Consider the following 12,166-nt stretch of genomic DNA (forward strand, 5'->3'; position numbering starts at 1 on the left):
GACCAGAAAAGAAATTCTGCTGTCACATAATAATCAAAACACCAAATGCACAAAACAGAGAAAGAATATTAAAAGCAGTAAGGGAAAAAGATCAAGTAACATACAAAGACAGACCTATCAGAATTATACCAGACATCTCACCAGAGACTATGAAAGCCAGAAAGTCCTGGGAAGATGTCATACAGACCCTAAGAAAACACAAATGACAGCCCAGGCTACTATACCCAGAAAAACTCTCAATAGCCATAGACAGAAGCAAATTTACACAATATCTTTCCACAAATCTAGCCCTACAAAGGATAATAGATGGAAAACTCCAACACAAGGAGGGAAACTACACCATAGAAAAAGCAAGAAGCTAGGCAGTGGTGGCACATTTATCACCTTTAATCCCAGCTCTTGGGAGGGCAGAGTCAGGCAGATTTCTGAGTTCCAGGCTGGCCTAGTCTACAGAGCAAGTTTCCAGGACAGCCAGGGCTACACAGAGAAACCCTGTCTCGGAAAAAAAAAGAAAGAAAGAAAGAAAGAAAGAAAGAAAGAAAGAAAGAAAGAAAGAAAGAAAGAAAGAAAAAAAGGAAGGAAGGAAGGAAGGAAGGAAGGAAGGAAGGAAGGAAGGAAGGAAGGAAGAGAGAGAGAGAGAGAGAGAGAGAGAAAGAAAGAAAGAAAGAAAGAAAGAAAGAAAGAAAGAAAGAAAGAAAGAAAGAAGGAAAGAGGAAGGGAAAGGAAGGGAAGGGAAGGGAAGGGAAGGGAAGGGAAGGAAAGGAAAGGAAAGGAAAGGAAAGGAAAGGAAAGGAAAGGAAAGGAAAGGAAAGGAAAGGAAAGGAAAGGAAAGGAAAGGAAAGGATAAAGCAAAAAAGTACTCTTCTTTCAATAACCCAAAAGAAGACAGCCACACAAACATAATTCCATCTCTAACAACAAAAATAACAGAAAGCAACCATCACTTTTCCTTAATATCTTTTAACATCAATGGACTCAATTCCCCAATAAAAAGACATAGACTAACAGACTGGATATGTAAACAGGACCCAGCATTTTGCTGCATACAGGAAACATACCTCAGTGACAAAGACAGATACTACCTCAGAATAAAAGATTGAAAAAAAAATTTTCCAAGAAAATGGTCCCAAGAAACAAGCTGGGGTAACTAATTTAATATTGAATAAAATTGACTTTCAGATAAAAGATATCAAAAAAGATAAGAAAAGATGCTTCATATTCATCAAAGGAAAAAAATCTACCGAGTTCTGAACACCTATGTTCCAAATGCAAGGGCACCTACATTCATAAAAGAACCTTTACTTAAGCTCAAAGCACACATTGCACCTCACAAAATAATGGTGGGAGATTTCAATACCCAACTCTCATCAATGGACAGATCCTGGAAACAGACACTAAACAGAGACTCAGTGAAAGTAAAAGAAGTTATGAACCAAATGGATTTAACATCTATCTATAGAACATTTCATCTTAAAATAAAATAATATACCTTCTTCTCAGCACCTCATGGGTATGTATATAAATCGACCATATAGTAGGTCACAAAACAGGCCTCAACAGATACAAGAAGGTTGAAATAATCCCATGAATCCTATCAGATCACCCCATACTAAGGTTGTTCTTAAATACTAACAAAAACAATGAAAAACACACACACACATGGAAGTTGAACAATGCTATACTCAATGATAACTTGGGCATGGAAGAAGTAAAGAAAGAAATTAAATACTTTTAAAAATTAATGAAAATGAGGGCACAACATAACCAAACTTATGGGACACAATAAAAGCAGTGCTAAGAGAAAAACTCATAGTTTGGAGTGCCTCCAAAAAGAAACTGGAGAGACCATACATTAGCAGCTTGACAGCACACCTGAAAGCTCTAGAACAAAAGGAAGCAAATACACCCAAGAGGAGTAGATGGCAGGAAATAATCAAACTCAGTGCTGAAATCTATCAAGTAGAAACAAGCAAACAAACAAACAAAAAACTATACAAAGAATCAACCAAACCAGAAACTGGTTCTTTGACAAAATCAACAAGATAGATAAACACTTAGCCAGACTAACCTGAGGGTGCAGAGATAGTATGCAAATTAACAAAATCAGAAATGAAAAGGAAGATATAACAACAGAAACCGAGGAATCCAAAAAATCATCAGATCCTAGGTAACAAAAGGAAGTCAAAGGGATACAAATTAGAAAGGAAGATGTCAAAATATCACTATTTAGAGATGATATGATAGTATACTTAAGTGACTGGAAAAATTCCACCAGAGAACTCCTAAACCTGATAAACAACTTCAGCACAGTGACTGGATTTAAAATTAACTCAAACAAATCGGTAGCCTTCCTCTACTCAAAAGATAAACACGCTGAGAAAGAAATCAGGGAAACTACATCCTTCACAATAGTCACAAACAATACAAAATACCATGGTGTGACTCTAACCAAGCAAGTGAAAGATCTGTATGACCAGAACTTCAAGTCTCTGAAGAAAGAAATCAAAGAAGTGCTCAGAAGATAGAAAGATCTCCCATGCTCATGGACAGGATTAATATAATAAAAATAGCATGCCTTTAATCCCAGCACTCAGGAGGCAGAGGCAGGCAGATCTCTGAGTTCGAGGCCAGCCTGGTCTACAGAATGAGTTCCAGGACAGCCAGGGCTACACAGAGAAACCCTGTCTCAAAATAAATAAGTAAGTAAGTAAATAAATAAATAAATAAATAAATAAATAAATAAATAAAAATAGCCACCTTGCCAAAAGCAATCTACAGATTCAATGCAATCCCCATCAAAATTCCAACTCAATTCTTCAACGAATTAGAAGGAGCAATTTGCAAGAAGTACTTACTGACAGGAGCCTGATATAACTGACTCCTGAGAGTCTCTACCAGAGCCTTACAAATACAGATGTAGATGCTCACAGCCAACCATTGGACTGAGCAAGGGGTCCCCAATAGAGGATTTAGAGAAAGAACAGAAGGACCTGGTGGGGTTTGAAACCCATAGGAAGAACAACAATATCAACCAACCAGAGTTGGAACTGCTAGAAACTGGAAACAACCTAGATATCCCTCAACTGAAGAGTGGAAAAAGGAAATTATGGAATACTATTCAGCTATTAAAAACAAAGACATAATGAATTTTGCAAGCAAATGGATGGAACTTGAGAATATCATCCTGTGTGAGGAAATCCAGACCAAAAGGACTTGCATGATATTTACTCATTATAAGTGGATATTAGCTGTAAAATAGAGGATACCCATGCTACATTTCATAGACCCAAACAAGCTAAACAAGAAGGAAAGGCCGAAGTGAAGATGCTTGAATCTCATTTAGTAGGAGGAATAAAATAGTCACAGGAGGCAGATAAAGAGAGGGAACTAAGTGGGAGGGGGGATGGGGAGTGGAATGGAGGGATCAGGATCAGATATGGAGAAGGATAGGAGAGATGGCTAGAGAGCCATGAAAATTAATGGAAATCTGCAACTGACAGGGGTGGGGAGGTGGGGGCCATCTTGAGGACAAAGACTTCGGATAGGGGAGGCTCACAAGAATCAATGGAGTGACCATAGCTGTGATTCACAGAATAGTGGATTTAGAACCTGACGAGGCCACCTCCCGAAGTCAGGCAGGTACCCCCAGTGGAGCAATAGGGACATCAACCCACCCAGAAAACTTTTGACCCAAAATATATCCTGTCTACAAGAAATGCAAGGACAGGAAATGGGGCAGAGACTGAGGGAACAGTCAAACAATAACTGACTCAACCTGACACCCATCCCATGGTCAAGCACTTTCTCTGACATTATTAATGATATTCTGTTTTGCTTGCAGACAGAAGTCTAGCATGACTGTCCTCTGAGAGGCTCCACCCAGCAGCTAATTCAGAGGAATACAGAGACCCACAGTCAAATAGTGGATGGAGCTTGGGAACTCTTATGGAAGAGTTGTGGGGAGGATTTTGGGCCCCAAAGGATATAGGAACTCTATAGGAAGACCAACAGAGTCAACTAATCTGGAAACTTGGGGCTCTTAGAGACTGAACTACCAACCAAGGAGCATATATGGGCTGAACCTAACCCCACACATATATTTGTATCAGATGTGCAACTTGGTCTTTATAAAGGTCCAGAACAACTGTAGTGAGGGCTCTCCCAAAAGCTGTTGCTTGTCTGTCGGGTATGTTCTAGCTAGGTTGCCTTGTCTGACCTCAGTGGGAGAGGATGAGCCTAGCCCCAAAGAAACTTGGTGTGCAAGGATTGAGGGGATACCCAAAGGAGACCTCTACCTTCTCAGAGGAAGAGGGAAGGATTGTGGGAGGGGGTGACCAGGAGGAGGGGCAGTAAGCAGATGTAAAGTGAATTAAAACAATACATCATCTTAAGAAGCTGCTCTAGATATTTCTAGATGTTTGTCAAAGGACTGTTTATCTTTCCTGCCCCTGGTAATGATTGCTTAGATAATTTTCAGAGTTCTTCACATTTGAGATTTTCCACTATTATCCACTTTGAGAAGGGGACATCCAGGTCAGCACACATGTGGTTCAGTGTCTCTGTCAAATTTATCAAGCCCTAGAACTGGACATGTCTCTTCAGAGTTCTGATGGTGCTATTCCACCAAGGATCAAGGACACAATGGGAGCAATGACACAAGATCTATTTATGTAAAAAACCTCTCAGATGTTGCTCTGGCTTTTCTTTTCTCCAATCTTTGCTTTTTTTCTTCTTCTTCTTTCACTCATTCTTTTAATAACAAACATAAAAATGATACATTGAGCTACTTCTGGAATTGAAAGCATGGACTTGCACATGGTTGTCTCAACAGGACACATAATTTAAAATATGCACTGACACTAGGATGTGGGCTTTAAGAGAAGATGATTTGAACTTTGAAAAAAATAAAAAGTAACAGAGAACAAACAACAAACAGGCTAAGAACTGCCCACGAGGTCAGCAGAGCCCGTGGAGAGGAAAGCAAAGAGGAGCAGCAGAGAGAGTGCATGCCTGACCACCCACAGGGAATGGAGACTACTTTTGGCTGAGATGGACCCTGGGACTATGTAGGACACTGATTCTCAGATGATACACTGGCTTTTAGACACTAAATATTTTGAAATGATCTAATTTGTACTGAAAAAAATCATAAGTAGACTATTCACATGAAGATAGCTCTCCATAATTTGCTACTTAAACCTCTGTGTCTCAATTTGTCTATGTCACTTATCATCTATATGTAACATTAAAATATATTTCATGCTAGTGAAAATTGAAAAAAAAATCTGTATTTTAAGATAGGAGTCTCCTACCAAAGAAAGTGTAATATCTACTACTTTTAAAAATTGGTATTGAAAATTTTTATATATAAATACTTACTTTTTGAAATTTTCATAGACACTCTGAGGTAAATAAGTAAACAATAAATGAATAAAATTCTATTTTTAAGGATAAAGGGCTTATATTGAAAACACAGATGGCTACTATATTCCTCCATGCCTTTGGTCTCACCAGCAGAAGAAATCACTATTAATGAATTTCTATGTAGCACTTAGAAGGACTGCCTCCAAAGGGTAAATTATACAACTTATCATTCTACCTCATTCTTAAAATCTGAATATATGATACTGAGTATACAAGGTGAAATTTTTCCAATTTGTCAAGCTGTATGACTTAACTTATTTTCTATTTTCACTATTTTTGGGGGATATTATGAAGGACTTCATATCTTCAAACAATGTATTTGTGCTTTCATTTCATTAATGGCTACTCTATAACAAGGAGATATTTGGAATACTTTCTTCCCTCTATCCTCCACATATTTACTTCCCGGTTTATTCTCCTCTTCACCACTCTGTTATAGTTTGAATCTTTGATACTTTCTCTTCTTTTCTGTAAAGAAAATTTGGTGCATCATTCTTGTCTATGTGGAAAGGAGTACACAGCAACCAGTGAGAAGATAGTTAGAAGATGAAGAGTAGCCAGGCAGTGTTGGCTCACGCCTTTAATCCCAGCACTTGGGAGGCAGAGGCAGGCAGATTTCTGAGTTCGAGGCCAGCCTGGTCTACAAAGTGAGTTCCAGGACAGCCAGGGCTACACAGAGAAACCCTATCTCAAAGGAGAAGGAGGAGGACGAGGAGGAGGAGGAGGAGGAGGAGAGTGACTGTGATTAATGCTTCCCATTGCTTTTCGTTCTTCAGGAATCCATGGGAAGGAACTTGGTCTTGGTTTACCCATGCATGCATAGACAAGCCTTGTCTTTTTAGAAAAGAAGAGAAACAAAGCAAAATGCATAAAAACAGATGGAGAGATACAAGGATTATACTAGAAGTGTAAGTCTTGTTTTGTTTTGTTTTGTTTTGGTTTGGTTTGGTTTGGTTTGGTTTGGTTTGGTTTGGTTTGGTTTTGAGACAGGGTTTCTCTGTATAGCCCTGTCTTGGAACTCACTCTATAGACCAGGCTTGGCCTCAAACTCAGAAATCTTCCTGTCTCTGCCTCCCAAGTGCTGGGGTTAAAGGCATGTGCCACCACTGCCTGGCAAGTATAAACCTTCTATTATGCCTTCATTCAACACTGGAGTAGAATTGGAGTGGATTATAAGTATTATCTTAAAGTATTTTCAGATGTGAGTCTTGGTTAAAGATGGTCTTGGATTATACAAAATAATTGTTTAAAGGTTTTCCAAGGTGATCCCACAGCTCTTGAGTTATAAAAATGTAGATATAGTTTTTGATTATGTCTTAGAGAGAGTAAGTCTTTGAGAGTTGGTCAGAATGGAAATCCATAATAATGAAAATGGTTGAATTGCACACTGTGCAAGGATGTTAGTGTGCTAGCCTGGAGGGATGTCATCTTAGGAAAGTGGAGAAGACAACAAGTTTTATTCATGGAAGATGATGTCTTAGATTTCAAGAGTCACTGTGAGGTTGTAAACGGATGTGGAAGTGTCATGGGTTTTCTATGAAGGGTCATGCAAGGAAATAAAGGGATAAAATGGACGAGGCAGGAAGCAAGATGAGTGATAGGAGATGGATATCCAGAGAATTTTCATGCAGAATTTTATAGTGAGCTTAAAGGAGAAACTTAAAAAATAGAAACCAACACTCTGTCTCAAGTGTCTGCCAAGGTCCATCTTCAGGATCATCTTTGCAGGAGCCCATTCATGCCCCTCTCTGACTCTTAGCTTACTGGAGGTCATTTTCTCCCTTTCTGTTGTGTAAGTCAATATGCATTGCCTTACTGGGAGATCCTGACCACCCTTTCCCCTTTGTTAAGCTATTTACCAATACATAGTGTCGGTTCTAGTAGCTGTAAATTAATGCTCAGTTTGTCTTTATTTCCCTAGTACTTGTCTGAGAGTCTTGAGCTAAGCAAGCATAGCCCATGGCAGAATTTTCAAATATGTACACACTTGATTTGAGATGTGTACTTTTTTTCTTCTTTGCTCCCTTCCTCCTCTCCTGCTCTTCCTCCTTCTGTGCCCATCCTATGCATCTTGCTTTGTTTTTCTTCTCTTCTAAAAAGACAAGGCTTGTCTATGCGTGCATGGATAAACCAAGAACAAGTTCCTTCCCATGAAATCATGGTGATTGAAAAGCAATGGGAAACACTACTAGAAGTAAGGAAGAAAGAGGAAATATAAATATCTTAGTTCTTCTGAATTCGAGTTGTAATTTCTCTGAGGTGAGATAACAGCAAAGTGTCAGCATCACACATTAACTGAACTTAAACTGGAGTTGTTTCAGTGATGTTTAGCTGAACCTGTAAGTAGAGTTCTGTTTACATTCCTGACATTCCTTTCCAGGAAGAATACACTCAAAATAAATGATCAAATTACCAGTAGACATGTTTCAGAAAACAGTGAACAAGAGATTCTAGGCTAAGGGATGAATTAGAGCATTCCTATGATTCTATTTTTGGAGATCTGCATTCCATAAAACAACTGTCTGAATTCAAGCTTGTCACAATGGATGACCATTTTTATAGATCTGATTGGCAGTTTTGAGCACTGTGAACTCATGTGGCTTTACCTAAAGGGACTCCCAGTAATTTTTTTCCACTTTTTTTATTAGGTATTTACTTCATTTACATTTCAAATGTGATCCTGAAAGTCCCCTATACCCTCCCCCCAACCCCTGCTCCCCTATCCACCCACTCTCCTTCTTGGCCCTGGTGTTTGCCCTGTACTGGGGCATATAAAGTTTGCAAGACCAAGGGGCCTCTGTTCCCAATGATGGCTGACTAGGCCATCTTCTGCTACATATGCAGCAAGAGATATGAGCTCTGGGGGGTACTGTTAGTTCATATTGTTAAGATTACAAAACTTAATACATTTGAAATGTAGTAGATGTTTGAAAGAAAATGATGCTGGGTACTTGCTAAGCCACAATGTGGGTTCTCCTGATGAGTTGAATAGGATCAGGCTATTTCCCTGAGAAATCACAAACTCAACTCTATGCCCTAATATTGAGGACCCCTTACAAAGAAAAAAAAAAAAGCTCATATTAACCATGACCCAAAGACCTGCTTTCCAGAATGCCAACTTCTTGAATTATACTATGAAACTTGTCAGCCAGGTAAAACATTCTACTCAGTCCAGTATCTCCTTGCAGCCAAGCTCTCTGAGAATGTAAGTTGTGGTTAGAATTTGACTTGTGCATATGGATGCTAGTCAGCCATTAGGTGTGTGGCTCCATGATATTCTAGAACCCACCTGTGTCTTTGAGAGGACAATATCTACCGCCACATTCCATAGACAATATCTACCACTCTACAAGTTCCATAGATGTGAACTCCCTACTTGTTATTCCTATCTGACTTCTTACATATATGATAGTCTCAGTGTTTCCTAATATTATTATAGTTACATGGGCAATGTCATTCACAAAAAACATTGGAGGAGCTCCACAGATGACCCATTCTTATCAGTAGAACAGAATGAAGGCTAGAAATCAAATTTCCAAAAGCATATTTAAACTATCAGTGAGGAATATATTACAACAAGGAAAAAATAAAAAAGAGGGGTTGGTATATGTCACAGAAAGGGTAGCAAAGATTCAGAGATATTAAGTTGCTTCACCAAAGATCCTACAGACTGTATGTATCCTATAAACCTTCAAATCAGAAAACAAATCTAAAATTGTTTTTCTATAGTCCCAACAACAGTACTTCATTAACTGAGAGGCGCTTCGAACAGATTTGTTGATGATAATAGAAGAGCTATAGAGATATGTATTGACAAAACTGATATGTTTAAATATTTATAGCATCTTCACTTTACTAAGTATTTCACAAGTTTTTCATTCAATATTGAGTTCCTCTAATACATTTAAAACACAACATGCTTTATGAAATTTGGGCTTTCCAGAAATATTTTAAGAATTCATTTATGTTTTCAAAGATAAATGGCTTTGAACTGTTACTTCAGAGTTTAAGAAAAACAAATGATTTTCTTCTCCTCAGAGGTGAGTCAGGTATGGCTCTCACTAGCAGGTTTTGGTGGAAGAGAAATGTATGCGTGAGTCTATCATCACAATCCATGTCTCATCCCAATTCTTCAAAGTCCCGTCAGCTGCATATGTCCCTCATGCTCCCACTCTCCAGGGAGTTATTCTAGAGTTTCTCACCTGAAAACGTCTTCACATGCCTGCTCTTACTACTATACAACCATGCACAGAGTGCCCAAGATGTTGTGGGGACAGTTTGGTAGAGTGACACTCACCCACCAGATCTGCTGATGAGGAGGAGTATGAATGCCTAGCTCCCTCACCTCCAGTGGGCACAAATGGGGTATACCTTAAATGCCAGCACCCACTTCATTACTAGGCTGAGGTTAGGACTTTGCCTCAGATCAAATCCTTGGTGGCTTCTGAATCTACAGCTGTCTGGTTTCCTCTCCATACCGTTTTCTCCAGGGAACATAGTCTCAACTATCCCTTATCCTGAATTCTTGTCTTAAGTTGGATATTTTTGAAAAGGTCTCACTTTCAAGCAAGGTCATTCCCAAGGTAATTTGTGTTTGGATTTTAAAAAAATCCGTTTTTGGAGATACAGCTCTGCCCAAAACAGTAAGCCAAGATATGTCAGGGTGAAGTACAATATTAGATTTGGAGACCTCAAAGATAGCAGCATCACCCAGCCACAAAACAGATCATAGACACTTAGCATGTTCACTAGCCCCTCTTTCCTCTGGTGTGTGTGTGTGTGTGTGTGTGTGTGTGTGTGTGTGTGTGTGTGTGTGTAGGTAGGTAGGGAGGGAGAGAAAGACAGAGACAGAGTGACAGAGAAACAAAGAGGAGAGAGAGAGAGAGAGAGAGAGAGAGAGAGAGAGAGAGAGAGAGAGAGAGAGAGAGAGAGAGACTAGAAGTCAATTTGGGGTGTCTTTCCCAGTTGCTCTACACCATGTTTGGAGAAGTGTCTCTCATTTTTATGTGGAACTTAATGATTTTCCTTGGTTTGCTGGCCAAGAGAACCCCAAGAATTCTTTTGTCTGCCTCCCTAGCTCTAGAATTATGAATATGTAAGCAGGGTCTATGGCTTGAACTCGGGTGCTACTAACTAGTATTTTACTGAGCTATTACTTTACTAGTTATTTCTTTACTTAGCTATCTCTCCACTCCCTGGAACATATATCCCTTATGGCTTCTAATACTAGTGCTATGGGAAGAATGCCAGAAAGAACCACTAGGCCCTTCCCTTGAGATCCCTTCTCTCTGTTCTCACCTCCGTGAGAAAGGGAACTCTGGATATGTGACCTCTTTCAAGTGAAATCACATGAGAGCCAACATAGAGTTGGCAAGATCAGGAGCAAGCTTGTCTACCACAGAGGACATGGGTGCCTCAAGATGAGAAATCCTTCAAATGTAAGAGTGATTAGATAGTAACTAAACCAGAAGACATGACAAACCACCACTGTCTTGGGCTCAGGGACAAATTAGGATGCCTGAGAGTGTATACATTTGTCTGTGGATGTTGAGTTATGAGTTGATTTTGTTTTTGTAGTTGCATGAAACTTCTGGAAAAAATAAATGTTTATGTTATTCCATAAAATGCTAACTTTGTAAAATGTTAAATATTTTCTTCCCTATAAAACCTATATCTCATTCGATGTAGGAAGATATCATTTATTAATAATGGTGTTCGTATCAAGAGAAGGCATAGAGATCTAGTTAACTTCATGATATTAATTTGGCCCAGAAAGTAGAAATGAATATTTTCTTATTGGAAGACAAAGAATGGAATTTGGGGTGTTGATATCAGTTGAAGGTCTCCATGTGTGATACATGAAGCTTGATGGCAGTTGAAGTATAGATGACTTTATAACTGTGTCCTTTTCTTTGTCACACACAGAATCACTTCATTACTATGTAAACTGCTATGTTTCACATTTTGATAGACATCCAGAACTCTATAATCTTATCTTTTTTAATGGTCAATACTCTAGAGCAGGGGTCACCAAAGATCAGCCAAATCTGGCCCACCACCTGTTTGTATAAGGTTTGCCAAGAATGGTTTTACATATTTAAATGCAGGCTATAAAATGACTATTAATATGTCCATGAGAAGAGTTGTTTGAACTGCTGAGGACACTATCTCTTGGCTTGCCAACCCTAAAATATTTAGTATCTGGCACTCTACACAAGTAGATTGCTGACCCGTGTAATACGCATATAACCAAGGAAGAAGTCTGCACTGAAAACTTTCTATTACATCACAAATCATCATTTATCAAATATGTCTCTATATTTTACACCAAGAAATATCAGACATAATGGAAAATAATATGTTTTAGGAAAAAATCCAGGAAATGAAGAAATTATGATCGGAGGAGAATAAAATTAAAGATGTCAACATGTCCTTCCTCTTCCCATCTCTATTTTATAACTGCATAAATGGGAGTCACATCCCCCACCATGAGGTAAGAAAACACACAGGACAAGTGATTCCTTAGGACTGTGTGACACTTGTAACTTCTCAAAGCACTCTCCTGATAGTATTTAATGTCTCATGGCTGTGTTAAAGCAATAACTCAGGTCTTTTATTGTTTAGTGCTATGAAACTCAATTGTGTATGTTCTTTTTATCTTTCATGGTGACAGTTACTCTACTCCTCAGCCAAGAGACTTAGCTGAAAATCAAGAACTTCTTGGACACGCTACTTGCTTAAA

This window comes from Mus musculus, chromosome 6 (genome assembly GCF_000001635.26).
Source record: "Mus musculus strain C57BL/6J chromosome 6, GRCm38.p6 C57BL/6J".
In the NCBI taxonomy this organism is placed as follows: domain Eukaryota; kingdom Metazoa; phylum Chordata; class Mammalia; order Rodentia; family Muridae; genus Mus; species Mus musculus.